At 45.3% G+C, this 14751-nt stretch overlaps 1 long non-coding RNA gene across 24 annotated transcripts in view; it reads left to right on the top strand.

Moving 5' to 3' along the window:
• Positions 1-2609: 2609 nt before the first annotated feature.
• Positions 2610-14751, top strand: part of LOC103163695 — a 69294-nt gene continuing 57152 nt past the window's right edge. For 13 of the 24 annotated variants that reach the window (XR_004770946.1, XR_004770945.1, XR_004770958.1 and 10 more), the window contains exons 1-4: positions 2610-2728; positions 3598-3709; positions 4832-5067; positions 9668-9827. This is a non-coding gene — a long non-coding RNA (uncharacterized LOC103163695). The other 11 variants (XR_004770962.1, XR_004770963.1, XR_004770968.1 and 8 more) reach the window with 5 other exon arrangements.

Below are 14751 nucleotides of genomic sequence, written 5' to 3' on the forward strand. Positions count from 1 at the left end.
CGCATGGCCCTATTAAACCTATCACCATCACTGTTCTCCAACTCGACTTCCTCCTTTCTGACACAATGTTTATGCACTGGCCATGTTCTGGCTCTCTGTTCTTTGCATGTGAATGCCCTTGTTCTGGGATACATGTCTACATTACCCCTTCCTCTGATTTTTTTGGCTTTCATCTAAATGCCACTTACCTCCCCAATCAAGGCAGCACATCGGCTTCACCCACCAGCCCTTTCATCCTAACTCATTTTCTTCACATATTATTTTTTTTGTCATTCCCCACATGTTACATTCTTATTTATAGTGTCCCATTCCCTGAAATGTAAGCTGTAAGAGGGCAGCCAAGAAACAGTTGTACCAGTGAGGAAAAATGGAAACAAATGTGTGATATGTAAATGACCATAGAGAAAACTGGACCTAAAGGTCAGCAGACAGAACATCGTAAGTAGGCAATCCAGCCACGCTGCACGGGTTTGAATGAGAAATGTCTTCAATAAGCCCATTTATCTGAACTTGGTTCCCAGTTGGTGGCATTCTTGGTGGAGGTTGGGAGCCTTGGGAAGGTAAAGCCTTGCTGACAGACGTCTATCACCGCTGGTGGTAGGTTTGGGAGTTGGTAGCCTCACTCCTTGTTTGCTCTCTTTGCTTCCTGGGAGTGGATGACAGTGTGATGGACCGTGTTTTCTCTATGTGGCCACACCTTCTCTGCCATGGTAGACTCTATCCTTCTGGAACTGAAAGTCAAAATAAGCCCTTTCTCCTGTAAGTTGCTTTTGGTCTTGGTGTTCTATCCTAGGAATAGAAAAATAACCAATGTGCACCAGAACCTGGAAAAGAATCAGGGTTTAGGGATACTTTAGAGCAGTGGTTTTTCAACCTTCTTAATGCTGTGACCCTTAATACAGTTCCTTGTGTTGTGGTGACCCCCAATCATAAAATTATTTTCATTGCTACTTCATAACTGTAATTTTGCTATTGTTATGAAAGGTAATATCTGTTTTCCAATGGTCTTAGGCAAACCCTGTGAAAGGGTTGGTCCATCCCCAAAGGGGTCACCACAGGTCGAGAAGCATTGCTTTAGCGGCAGACAGTAGATTAGAAAATAAGATGGCACACACCACACTGGATGTGGTGGCCATACCTGTCGCCCCAGCAATCAGGAGGCAGAGACAGGAGGATTATCACAAATTTGAGGCCAACCCAGGTTACACAGTGAGAACTTGTCTCAAAAGAGAGGGAGGAGGAAAAGGAGGTGCTGGTCAATGGCAGTCAAAATTCCTGTAAGCGACATATGTCACTGGACTCCTCTGTAAGTTCATGTCATTGGGTGACAGCCTTCTTTAAGCTTGGAAAAGACTGGATCATTATTTATGGAAGACACGGAGGCTTAGATTGAAGAAAGCCAGGTAGTACAGGGATGAAGTACAACGCTTAATACTGGAGACATAAACGCAGGTCTTCATTGTGAACTGTCTCCCCAGACTCTGTATGTGGACTTTCTAGTGTATTTATGTGAACATTCAGTGCTTACAAATGGGTTACTCTTCAGTAAGAACACGGTCAAGAGGGCATGGATGCATCTGACAGAAGGTCCCGGCAGAACAGAGAAGATCAAAGCAAAGATGTGGCAAGAGAAATCCAGAAGAAAGAGGTCATCCAGAGAGGAGGAAAAATGCTTGAGAGGAATCAATAGAAATTTTAGCAGAAGATGCCATAAACTAAGGAGGGCAGTTGAAGAGGTCTAGAGGTTCAAGCTGGGTAGTACAATAGCCATATCCTAAAAAGCTCCGGAAATAGAAGAAAACACCCAAGAAATGAAGAAAAGTTCCCAGAACGGAGATGTATGAATTCTTATTTGTGGAGGCAAAGTTTAGCCACTATGACTGAAAAGGGCCACAGCTACGCAGACCATCATGAACTCAGAAGGGTGGAGGCTTCCAGAGAGAACACAGAAACAAAGCCAAAGATAGTCTCAACAACAGCCCCCACAAGGAGAGAGAGGGCACCGATAAAGCCTCCAAAACACTGCAAGGCAGTGACAAGGGCCCAGCTGTACACTGTGGGCTGTATCAGGAGCTGCCATAAAGTGTCACTCCTAAGGACCCTGACCCTTCCACCCCTTAGTCCATCGCTTCTACAGGTCTGCATGTGGCCCGTGGCCTCCAAGTTCATGGTAGTAGCAGTGCTCCAGCCAAGACAAAGGATGCCCACCCCCACCAAGTCTGCTCTCCAGAAAGGGTCCTTTCTATCCCTAGTCTTCTGGAACTCCATCTGTACTGTCACACAGTGGCTCAGGAGCCTGAGACCACGCTGGTCAGGTTGGCTGAAAGCTCATCTCTGAGAGGTGGTTGCCCAGTGGGAGCTGGGAACCACAGGAGTTGCCATGCCTGTGAGGTTTTCCTACTGAGCTCAGGGCTCACAGTGCACACTTCACACTTTCCTAGGAGCATATTGTGCTCTTCGGAGCCCCTAGCAAGGAAGGATAACCACCTGAACACAAAACTGCTGCCTCATAACAGTGGAGCTGATCCAGGTGCCACGTGACTGACCAGTGAATAACTTAACTTAGCGTGCACATACTTAGTTAATGCTGAGTCACATCCGGGGAGGGACTGAGCAGCTGTGTGTGTGGGGGAGGGGGGCATAAGAGCCTTCCTCAGGCCACTCAGAAGGCTGCACAATCTCAAATGATTGTTCCCTGAAATTTCCAGTCAGTATATTTGAATGGCAGGTGAGTGTGGGCAAAGGAAGCCGGGGGTGGGGGGGGGGTGGGCACCAAACAGTGAGTAAGAGGGACCTCACACAAGAACAAAGCACAAGTACTCAGGGCACCTGGGTGAAGCCTTTGAGGATGAGGTAAGTGCCCCTAACACAAAGGGTGCCCTCTCTCTGACGAGGGAGACAGGAGTTGACAGCTCAGAGGAGGCCCATGTCTGAGCAGAGCTCACATCTGGGCCTTGCAACCTCCAGAACTGTGGGAAATAGGGTGGCGCCGTTGGTGACCCCTCATCTGTGAGGGGGCCCAACAAACCAAAACCATGTGTTCCTTCTTAGCAAAACCCAAAAGTTGTGCAATGAAGGAAATGTAATCACAGTATATCTCAAGACTCAGAAGAAAAATGATGGGAAAACAGACTCTGAGGAGAAAGCAGTTCCCTGGGAAAATGAGAGGATGGGTGGGGAGGGAGGGAGAGAGAGAAGAAAAGAGAGGGGGAGGAAGAGGGGAGGGAGGGAGGGAGAGAGAATGAGGGAGAAAGGGAGAGGAAGATAGGGGTGGGAAGGGAGGAGGAAGGGAGGGAGGGAGGGAAAGGGGCAGGGAAAGAGAGGTTTTCTTACCTCCTATACTTAGAGGTCAGTACTAATATTGAAAGATACAGGGAAAGTAAGAATATCAATAAAGCATGTTATTTGTCAATACCAGAGGCCGTAGCACAGAGTTAAAGGGTGTGTGTGAGGCAAAATGGGGGTAGAGGGGTAGAGTGGGTGGCTGATGGCTCCTGACCTCATTCTTGTAGCCCCCGAAGTACTTTTATTCAGAGAGAACAGAATAAAAGGTGGTTAAGAAAAATAATGAGAAATCTAACCCTTTTGTTTTACTAGGGGGCCTGCTGATGTCCTCCCATTACAAGGCCAGGGATGGGGCACATGCCTGTACTTCAGCACTTAGGAGACTGAACCTGGAGGGTCGGGAGTTAAGGCCACTCTCTGTTATGTAAGTCTGGCTGGGCTATACGAGATTTAAAACATTTAAGACTTAAAAATTTTGGTCTTAAAAACACCAAAATTAATAAAATGAAATAACAACCAAGAAACTCCCTCCATTATTTCTGCTTATCACAGTACCTCAGGCCTGTAATGTCAGCATTTAGGAGACTAAAGTGGAGGACCAGGAGCTCTAGTCCAGCCATGTGAGCTTGAGGACAGCCTGGGCTACATGATATCTACCCTCCACCACCACCACCCACACACACAACATGAAATCCTCTTTCTGTTCCTCACCAAAGCAGAGAAGGTTTATGGAGTCCCATTCCTTTGTCTGAGAATTAACTATGGCTGTTAGAATTACAACATAATTATGATCGGGCAGCTGTCATTGCATCGTGGAGGTCCTGACTGCATGCTGCAACTCATAATTCTCACTCAGGTGGCTGAGGCATCACCATTGCCCTTTACTGCACATAGAGGGGGTAAAAGCTGAAGCAGCTTCCAGAATTTGCCCAATGTAGCTTGGCAAGTCCAAAACAGAATCAGTAAAGAAAGAGTTGAAAAGGGTCAGCTTACTTATTGACCCATGGCGGGTGTCCCTTTCTTCCACCCATAAACATGATACATTCTTTCAAAACACAATTTAGAAATTTGTAGCACCTGGACTCCAAGCCCGATCGAACACCCAAGAAGTTTCCCATGGGCAACACGGCCAAAAGAACCTCAGTCATGACCTGCAGCACCTACACTGGTACTCTTCCGAATCGAGTGTGCCAAGCTGTGTAGGATGATGTCAGTGTTTTATAACAGTATCACGTCAAGGATTTGGGGTTACATATGGAAATTTCCACCCGATGAGGGAGGGCTTTCATGTTTCATGTAAAGTCGAATTAAGCAATTGTCACTTCTCAGTCATGTCTAATGAAGTCACAGCCACAAGGTCAAAGGGCCACGGATTCAGGTGAATACAGAAAGGTGGGCTGTACTATTTGCTTTAACAGCTTCCCCCACCTTCTCCAACAGGAAAAAAAAAAAAAAAAAGGGAATTCAGTTTTATTGCCTTTCCATCCCTCTTTTTGGAATGTTTCCAGGACTCCCTGCTTTTATGACCCTATGCTCTCTCATAAAGGATACAGGATACTTCATCCTAAATCAGTACAAGTGATGGACACTAACCCTGACAGCTCCAGGACTTCCACTGACGATGCTCCCTGGGCTTTCTGCTGGATGCTATGGACCAAGTATGTCCTTTCCCTTCCACAATGGCTGTGACATCCCTTCACTAAAAACCGACTCATTTGAGAAGTTGAAAGAGAAGAGAAAAAAGAGACAGAGAACAAGGCATTTCCTCAAGAAAACCTAAGAGTTAAGTTTTGTTACCAGCCATTGAGACAGTCTTACTCTGCAGATCAGGCTGGCCTTGCCTGTGTAGCTCAGGCTACTTGAGCTGCTTCAGCCTCCTGAGTGCTTGGATTAGAGGTGTGGACCATTGTATCTGTGTCCTGGAGGCTCCTTTCTAATTTAGTTCACTAATTAGATTTCATACTGCCAGACTGTAAAGGTGAATCTTGGGGTGGGAGCGAGTTTTCTGGTGGACAGTAACTCACCAACGTGAAGTCCTGCCAGAGGAATATGCAGACCTTGCAACTGGAGATGTCCTTTGAGCATCTATTTGGGCAGTGTGGTAGGAGAACCCAGGGATGCCACGGGTACCAAAGAGGGGCCAGTGATGAGAAAGTTTGTCTTACTCAGGGTGTGGTAGCATGGTCTGGACCGAAACGACTGCATTTCCAGACATCAAGAGATAGAAATAGCTCTATCCTTTGTTTTAGTTTCATTGCCTCCTTCTAGCCTTTGGAGCGATCCCTTCTAATTATCCTCATCTGTTTCTGCTTTAATGGCCTCTCTGGCTTTCTGTTTACCTTGGGTTGGGACATGGAGATGCCTTTCCGCCCCTCCCCTGCCTGGGTAGACAGGGGACACCGAGTGAGACCTTCTTTCTACTGAGTCTTGGACATCTGTGCTGCTCCTCTCTGCCGACGGCTCCCAGAGACACCCACCGAATGGTATGCTCATGAGGAAGACCCCAATTCTTCCTCATCTTCTCCCAGCCTTAGCCCTCTAATCTACACCCCAATTATCCCAGTTAACTTTGAGAGCTTTCCCCTCCCATTTTCTAAACATCTCTTCACAATTTTTCCTATTTCCGCCCCTCCTTGATTACAGCCATCCTCGGAAACTTCCAACTCCCAAACCAAAGGCCACAAATTCCACAGCCTGGAATTATGGAGGTGCAATAGAAAGGCTGAGGACTCCAACAGCTGTGGGCTCAGCCCTTGTTCCCTCACCTGCAAACCAGCACACATGGGTGGATTAGCAGCATTGCTAGTCTGTGCCACAGCTGAAAATATCAAAGAATAATAGTAGCCATAGGAGTATTTGAGGTCTAGCTACTTCACATGCGATCTAGTATCTAGCATTTGTATTCATTTATTTTGGGGATCCCTCTCCACCTCTCTTCTGGAAGACAGGAAGCCCCCCAGGAGCTGTGTTTGTGTTGTAATTACCTCTGTTTCCCTCACAACACCCACCATGCTATCATAGGTTTTCAATACAACCTCAATATGTTCTTTCTAAATGAACATGTAAGTTAGTTGATGTCTTTGGTGGTGGTGGTATTACTTTTAAAAGACCAAGGTATATCACTGCAAGAAAAAAGCATTATTGTCTTAAACATCATCCAGGTAGGTATTTATTCTGAGCTCACTGTGTGCCCAGGTTTGATGGAACTAACCCATCCCACATCCCTGTTATCACCTCCTCATCACCTCATACGGAGTCAGGGGATGGTAGATGAGTTATCCCAGGTCATCTAGATAATTCAGAGATCGAGGGTTCAAGAACCAAACGTGAGATGCCAAGATCTTCTGAGCATAGATGACCCCTCCCTTTCTAACATTCAACCTAGAGTCAGAAAATGTCTGAACAAAACCAAAAACTTACTTTAAATAAGAAAGCCACACGAGTTTGTAGAGAGGATATCATGTTCCTCGTTCCCAAAGCCTAACTGAAAAGTTGTTTACAAGCACGGATGGCTGACTTGCCCAGTGTAGATTTGATTTATCCATCTTCATATGCAAATAACCTGCCTTCGTGTGTGTCCTTTGCATGCTGCCTCCAGCACCTGGTGCTGTGACCTGAAAGGCAGAGTGGGCAGGAGTTTCGTAGACAGGAAGTTGGGACAATTCTTCCACGTGGTTTGTCCTTTTGTTTCTGCTTAATTTCTCCAGGGAGGGGTTCCTCAGGTAACACGGTGCCAGGCAGACCGCATTTCTGTTAATCTGTACACAAAGTGCTCTTACTTAACTTTTCCAGGGAGGGGTTCCTCAGGTAAGACGATGCCAGGCAGACTGCATCTCTACTTTACTTACACACCAAGTACTCTTACTATGTCCTCATGTATCCAGCTCGAGAAACAGTCAGAGCAGACTTGAGTTCTTTGAGAACTAGGTACCGGCCTCCTTCTCTTTTCTGTTTTTGTACTGGGGCTTGAACCCAGAGCTTTACACCTGCTAGACACATGTGCAACCACTGAGTCACACACCCAACTCCTCTCCATCTCTTCCTTTCTGGCAGGTTTGTGGATATTGGGTTTTGTTGGTGGTGGCAGACTTTTTGCCTGCTTGTTCTGTTTTTCTTCTAGTGTCTTCTGATTGGCAGGGAGGCCATACAAAACTACCCAGCACAGTTTCCAAGTCTCATGAAGAAGGGAACTTGATCCTTTCACTGGTGAAGAGTTGGCCTTGGGCTAGCACTGGGACTCGGTTCATAGGGAGCGTACCTGCCATGTAGAAACCACAATCCAGTCCCTGGTCCCACATAAAGCAGGCATGGTGTCACATGCATTGTGTGTCACAGGCATGCAATCACAGCACTTGGGAGATGAAGCTCAAGTCCATACTGGGACACGTAAGAGCCTGTCAACAACAAAATCAAATTAGGCTTTCCCTAATGATCAGTGATAACAATTTATGTCTTCCTTGGCAAAGCTATAGTAGAATAAACAAAACTCTTGTCTGAGACTAGAGAACAGAAACCCAGCTAGAGCCCTGGCTGAGAGGAATTGTGAGCAGCTGCGAGAGGAGCTGCTGCGAGGACCAGAGTTCCTGACTTCACCCACCACCATAGCATGTCCTCTCTTAATCTTGATTTCATTATTTGTGAGACAGTAACAACACATTCATAATGATAGCTAACAATGAATTAGATGCCCGGTTCTGTTCTACCCATCAACAAGCCAGTTTGCCTAACCTCTGTGTCTGTGCAATGAGGAAAGTTCTACAACACCTTTTGGTAGACGAGTACACTAAGAGAAAGAGGCTCCAGTAATTTGGGTCAAGACCTCAAAGACACTAAGTGATAGATGGATTGGGGTTCTATCGGGGTAATGGAGATCCAGAGACAGAGCACATACGGCCCCTCTCATCCTAAAATCTTCCTTGATTCTGAAGTATCCTCTCTACCACAGTCAGACTCCATTACAAACTCCATGGACAGGAGGAGCTTCACCTAGTTACAAAACACCTCGGGCTACAAACCGATTGTTACCAAGGTGGATCTGATTTGCATATCGTTAGAATGTGTTAGTTTTGAGTATTGCAGTTTGCATATTTCTCTGGGGAGGAGCTGCCCAGAGCTGGAGCACGTCACCTTTTGTTTTTTTTTTATAACCTGAAAAAGGAATGCCTGAGAGAAAAAGATGTCAAATGTCCCTGTGCACCCCTGTATGGTTGGAATAGTAATGGCAATATTTTTAGAACCTTAAACCCTTCCACTCTCTGGACAGAGCGCACTGCACATGCAATGTTGGTGTGACAGCTCATTCACAAGACTTGGGTCTGACACAGCCCTACTTTGCAGAGACACTCAAGAACCTCCAGTATCAAAGTTCCCTGAAACCCTGGGTTTTAATCCACTTCCATTTTTTACACAGGGCCCTCTTACTCAATTCCTCCATTTGCATAGAAAACAAAATCATGAAAAATGGATTTTTGAAAGGAAGGTAGACACCAGGGGCAGGGGCTGGTGGGGATACTGTAGTGTTTTAAAACCTACTGGAAGGTTTAGAATGACAAAGTAAACACATGAACAAAGCCCAGGCCATAAGGACAGACGGCTGACCATTGCCAACATAAGCATATTATTAGCATCAAAATTAATTTTCCATTATCTGTCTGATCTTGGAAGAGCACAAGGAATCTGAATTCTCATCAGAGGTTCAGACTGCATTTTAGTGAATTCCTCAGTCTTTTCCCTAACTGAACACTGTGCGGAATGACCCAGTTATTACTATTTATAAAATGGAGTGCCATGAGCTCTCTCTTGCTCTCTGGTAAAAAACATGTTTAAAGAAACACTAGAGAAACAGGTGCCCTGTGTCCAGACACTGCCTCAGATGCATGACTACTTTCTTGTTAATTAAATTGTTGGGGAGCATATCAGACACCTCATTAACCACTTTTTCTGCTTTGAGCTGTGGAGAGTCAATGGAGGCTGAAAGCTGGCTACAGCACACAGAGTAAGAGACAAGATAAGCTAGTCTTTTATCTCAGGAAACCAGAGATTTTCCTTTCCTCTGAAACAGTTCTCATTGTCCCCCGTGGAAGGTGAGGGTTACAGATAAAGCTAGGACACACCCTACAGGGAACACACTTTGGAAAGAGCCCTGTATCTTTTCTATGGGGATGGAGGGAAGAGAGCACTTGGTTTCTTGGACGTGATGCATCCATGAAGTTTTCACTGTGAACATCTGATGGGCTGAAGCTAATTAACATTTAAACACTGGGTTTCTGTGCTGTTTTGGGGTTTGAGAACCACAAGGGAAACCTACCTTTTCTTAGTTTGGGGCACTGTGAATCACAGGCCTGTCATTTCCTCCTTTCTGTCTATGTCTTAACATTTTCAGACAAACAGTGCCGTAAAGGAGAAGGATCATCGTTCCAGTATGCTTAATTTCGACCCAAACCCTATGACCAGCAGGAACATCCAGGCACCGTCTGATAGAGCACCCCATTAAAACACCCCTCAACCCACACATCATGGCTGTGTCTCCTCCAGGAAGACAAGTACGTATTAAATTGACCAGCTAACACATATTCATTTTGTGTGATTCCCAGAGCCCTCACAGATTTGATTCGGACCACAGTCTGTTTTTGCTCATCCGTGTCTATGGTTGTAGTTCAGTGCTATCAGCCAGATGTAGATAAGCTATGCGGAGTTCAGAAATGTAAATGGCATCACGGAATTGTCACGAGGTAAGCAATTGAGGAAGCCTTGACCTCAGGCCCGGAAGGAAGGCTCAGGGGCTTCCATTTAAATTTCCTCCCTCTGAGTTCCTCATATGTATGTGGTAGGGAGCACTTTATAAAGGTCTTCTGTGTGCATTCTCACTTTGAGTAGCTTCCTGTTTTTCACCTTATAAATAGAGTGAGGCGAAGAGTAAATGACTTATGGTCCATTTTTACCAGGAGGGAGAAGAGGGCTTACACTCTCAGGTGTGTGTGTCTTTGGTTGTACACACATTTTTTTTATATGTATGCCCACAGGTTTTGTGTGTGCGTGTGTGTGTACACACTGCACGCATGCACGTGTACATGCAGAGGCACAAGGTTGGCAGGAGTCTTCCTTGACGACACTCCACCTTGTCTTTGAAATGAACCCAGAGATCAGCCACACCGCCACCCTCGATAGCCCATCGGCTCCAGGGATCCTGTGTTTCTACCTTTTGAGCCTAGGTCACTATGTCCTCCTAGCATTTACATGGGTTCTGGATATCCACGTTTAGGTCCTAGGGCTTGTGTAGCTCACTGACCCATCTTCCCAGCCTAAAGTCTTCTCTTCTGACCCTAATCAGTGCATTTTCTAGTACATTGTAGCAGCCACTGTGGTTTGCAATCTCAGTTAAGAATCCACATGAATATGCTGCAAACAAGGAAAAATGGACCCTGAAGCCCCACACGATCACTCACAGAGCAGCTGGGAGCTCAGGGGCTGAGATGCCATACTTCATCCGTTCTTACCCACCGACCCCCCCCCCTCGTTTGGAGCCCTGCGCAACTAAATCTTTCCATGTCACTCCTTTCCCCATCTTCGTCTGACTTGCCTATTAAATATTTCCAAACCCAAGTATCACATGCCCTTTGTCCTTGAACACAGTTGTCTTCACAAACGCCCGAGTTTGCACAGAGTGATCTCCCTTTGTGTTAACTGAAGTGGCAGGTTGCTCATTACTTCCCGGGGCTTACGTGTTCATATGGATTGCTAAATGCCTTCCACATTATCCTCTGGTGGCTATGCAGGCAATTCTCGATGACTCAACTGTAGCTGGTGCCAGGTACTGTGACTGAGAGCAGCACCTCCTCTTCCATGGGGAAGCTTCTTCCTAACTGCCCTCTGCCCAGCTAAACAGCAGGTCAGTGCCGGGGCCACACTGGGTGATTGCTTCCCCAGGGTTCTTGTTTAACCAAACAGTTGCTCGGTCCATGGGCTGCCGTCTGCCATCCTAGCTCGTGGGGCAGTTGAGGAAGAAGCAATAGCCTTTTCCATTTTATGGCCAGTCTGTTGGACTCAGTGCTTAATTCTGCTGCAGCTTTGTAACTAACACCAAGACTCTCTGCCTCAGTTTCCTCACTTGAAAAGGCAAGCAGTTAACCATAGATACCTCCCGGGGTCCTCATGGAGATGAAAAGGGTCCCAGCCCAGTGTCTGAGCACATCAGGGCTTACTAGGTATCACCTTGCAGCATAAGACATCATGTTAATCAGCCTACCAGGGTTTGCAGGATGCATGGGAGTAACCTGCTTTTGTTAGCTCATGGAAGTCTTGTAAGATCCCAAAAGACCTACCATCTTCCACTCACAGTGAGGAGACTGAGACAGAGGGGACAGGAAATTCAGATGAGCTCTTAGGGTAAGAAAAATGGCTGAAGCAGGTGCTATCTTCTAACCAGTTTTATTCCTACATGCCAAGAAATAACCACCACAGTGGACATGCACCCAATGTTAGGCACTGCCCTAAGTTCTCCTTTGGCCCTTGTATTAATTCTTCAAAGTAAGGCCCCAATAAGCATCCCTTTTCATAGTTCAAGAAGCCCAGGTACAGGGAGTGTGAGTGACTGACTTTTCAAAAATCAAAGCAAACTGATCAAGATTCAAAGTACATTTCTTTTTTTTTTTTATGGAAACCGTTACCTTATATTCATGCTTACAGATCCAGTATTAAGATGTTCAATGTCCACAAATTGATCTCCCAAGATCAGTACTAAAACTCCCAACTGTTGTTTTTAGAAGAATTAAAAATAAATTGAGACACTAATTCTGAGATTTTTGTAGAAATACAATAGTCCTAATGCAGCCAAAGCAATGTAAAATGGTGAAAAAAATCCAACCAATTTTGAGATTTTTCTATAAAGTTTTGACAATTGAGATAAACAAAATAACCAAACAGATCAGCAAACTCAAAATTAGGCCCATACATCTACATGCACTGCTTTTCAGAAAAGATACAGGGCCCCACAGCTGGACAGTATACAGAGATGGAGAGATTTTGGAACACACAGTCCTTTATGGGAAGTCATCATCAAACTCCCCCTCTCAGGGCACAGGGAGCCTTGGGAAGAGGAAGTGGAAAGGTTATAAAAGCCAACACAACAGGACTGACACATATATGTTCTCAAAGAGACAGTAGCAGCATGCACAGGGTCAAGCCAGATGAGGCTCCTAAAACTGACAGAGGGGGATGGACACAGGCTCCCACACATGATGAAGAAGCTATCTGCAGTGTTTTCTCCAGTGGAGTTTCCCTAGGTATATTAACCACACTTAAGGACAGGCCCTGGGGTGGTTTGAATAGGAATGGCCCCCGTAGACTGCTGTGTTTGAATGTTTGGAATGTTAGGAGCTCCAGCCCTGCTGGAGTAGGTGTAGCCTTGTTGGAGGAAGTGGCGCTGTGGGGGTGGACTTTGAGGTCTCAGAACTGGCTCAAGCTTGGCATTCACTTCTGCTTCCTCTGGATCAAGATGTAGAACTCAACACTTCTCCAGCACCATGTCTGCTTGTGTAACACCCTGATAATGCCACTCTGATAATGGACTAAACCTCTAATACTGTAAAACCAGCCCTAATTAAGTGTTTTCCTTTATAAGAGTTGCTGTGGTCATGGTTCTTCATAGCAATAGAAACCCTCACCAACTCTGAAGTGAGCACCTTAGTGCTGCCCCACTAGTTGCCTATGAGTCAAGGAACATGAGGGCACATCTTGTTTGAGATGCCTTCCTGTCCCGCTGGCCTTACCCCGGATCACATGTTGCCTGATGGTGGTGTGTGAATCTATACAACCATAAACGGTCCTACAGGATAGAGTTGAGGGAGCGTCTGGAGTTCTCTTCCGTAACCATAGAATTTAAACTTGAGAGATGTGTGCACTGTGGAATTTAGAATTCTAGTCTTTTTGAAGGATGGTTGTGACAGACACTTTTGCATGGTGTGTGGTATTTGGCTAGTGACACAACATAGTCATTTCTGAAAGAACCAGATGTCAAGGGGATGAAGAGTATACAGTTTGCCTCAGCTGTTCTCAGGAACTTGTCCCCAGAGCAAATAGAGAGGAAGCCATGTGTTCTCAGGGGAAAGCAATTAGCCATCCTCTGCTGTATCTGTAGAAGAAGGAATTGGTAGGTCATCAAGACTTCAGGAAATGTTAAATGAGAATGAATTAATTCACATGCTAACACTGGAGTAGAAAAGAACTGACATTGTAAACTGGCAGAGGACCGGTGCCTTAAATCAGGCCAAACACAGGCAGAGCTGCTCAATACCATATTGTCAGTTTTTTCTTTCTGAGACGCAAAAATAAAGTGTACTTGAGATCACTTTCCATGAAATGATACAGCTTTCTGTTTTTTTTTTTTTAAGAGCAATTATTCATTGGCCATTCTCTTAGACAAGGCTGTGTATTATGTGATGCAGTCGATACAAATGTAAATCCTCTTAACACTAAAGTGTTAGAAGACTAGGAAGGGGAGAAACTTCTCTCTATGACAGTGGAATATTGTTAACCTGAGAACACAGCTGTTGTAACATTGAAGTTCTTGGGATTGGTTTGTCATGGTGATAATCCATTAAAAGGACATTCAGAAGGTAACAGCTTTACAATTTCTTTGTTTTTCTGAGAGATGTCTTCTTATGTCTCAGAGGCACAGGCCATAAAGAACCCTACTGTGATCAACACCTGGGAAATGAGGACCCATAGTGACCAAGAGCCTCCTCCTCTACCCAGGGTTTAACTTAAGACAAGGACGAACAGGGGTCTGCCTTGGCACATACTTGCCCATCTTTTATCTCCTGTACACAGAAAAACAGGAACTACTTCTATATTGTTACAAAGTTATTCCCTCAAACCCTGGCAAGTCTCTACACCTTGAATTAGATAGCCCTGCCTTTTCCTTCCATGAAGGGAAGAAACAGTATTGTGATGCTCACTGATTAAAAGAGGAAACTATTTGGAAATTGAAAGGAAAGGAGGAGAACACTTTCACCACAGTCTCCAGATCTTATGACGAGCACGATGGTGGCATTCTAAATCAAGTTACATTAATGTACCTCACCGTGGTCATTTTTTTATACTAAGTAGCAATTTTAATTACCCAAGGAAAAATATAATTATTTGAAACAAGAACTTTCTGGCCACTAGTTAAAATAAGAACAGATCAGCAATAAAGAGTGCATACTGCTCTTCCAGAGGACCTGTTTGGTTCCTAGCACCCATGCTGGGCAGCTCATAACCCATAGCTACCTGAAATCCAACTCTGGGGAGATTGGATGCCCCCTTCTGGCCTTCATGGACACCTGCACTTATGGACACATAACCATGCCCCTGCACACGCACACCCTCCCATCACAATTAAAACAAGAACAGAGAAAAAATATTACATAGGTGACAAAGTTGCTCAGAAAAGGTCAGGATTTTTTTCTTCTCTTTACAGAAATAGTC

Source organism: Cricetulus griseus, chromosome 8, assembly GCF_003668045.3.
Source record: "Cricetulus griseus strain 17A/GY chromosome 8, alternate assembly CriGri-PICRH-1.0, whole genome shotgun sequence".
Taxonomy (NCBI): domain Eukaryota; kingdom Metazoa; phylum Chordata; class Mammalia; order Rodentia; family Cricetidae; genus Cricetulus; species Cricetulus griseus.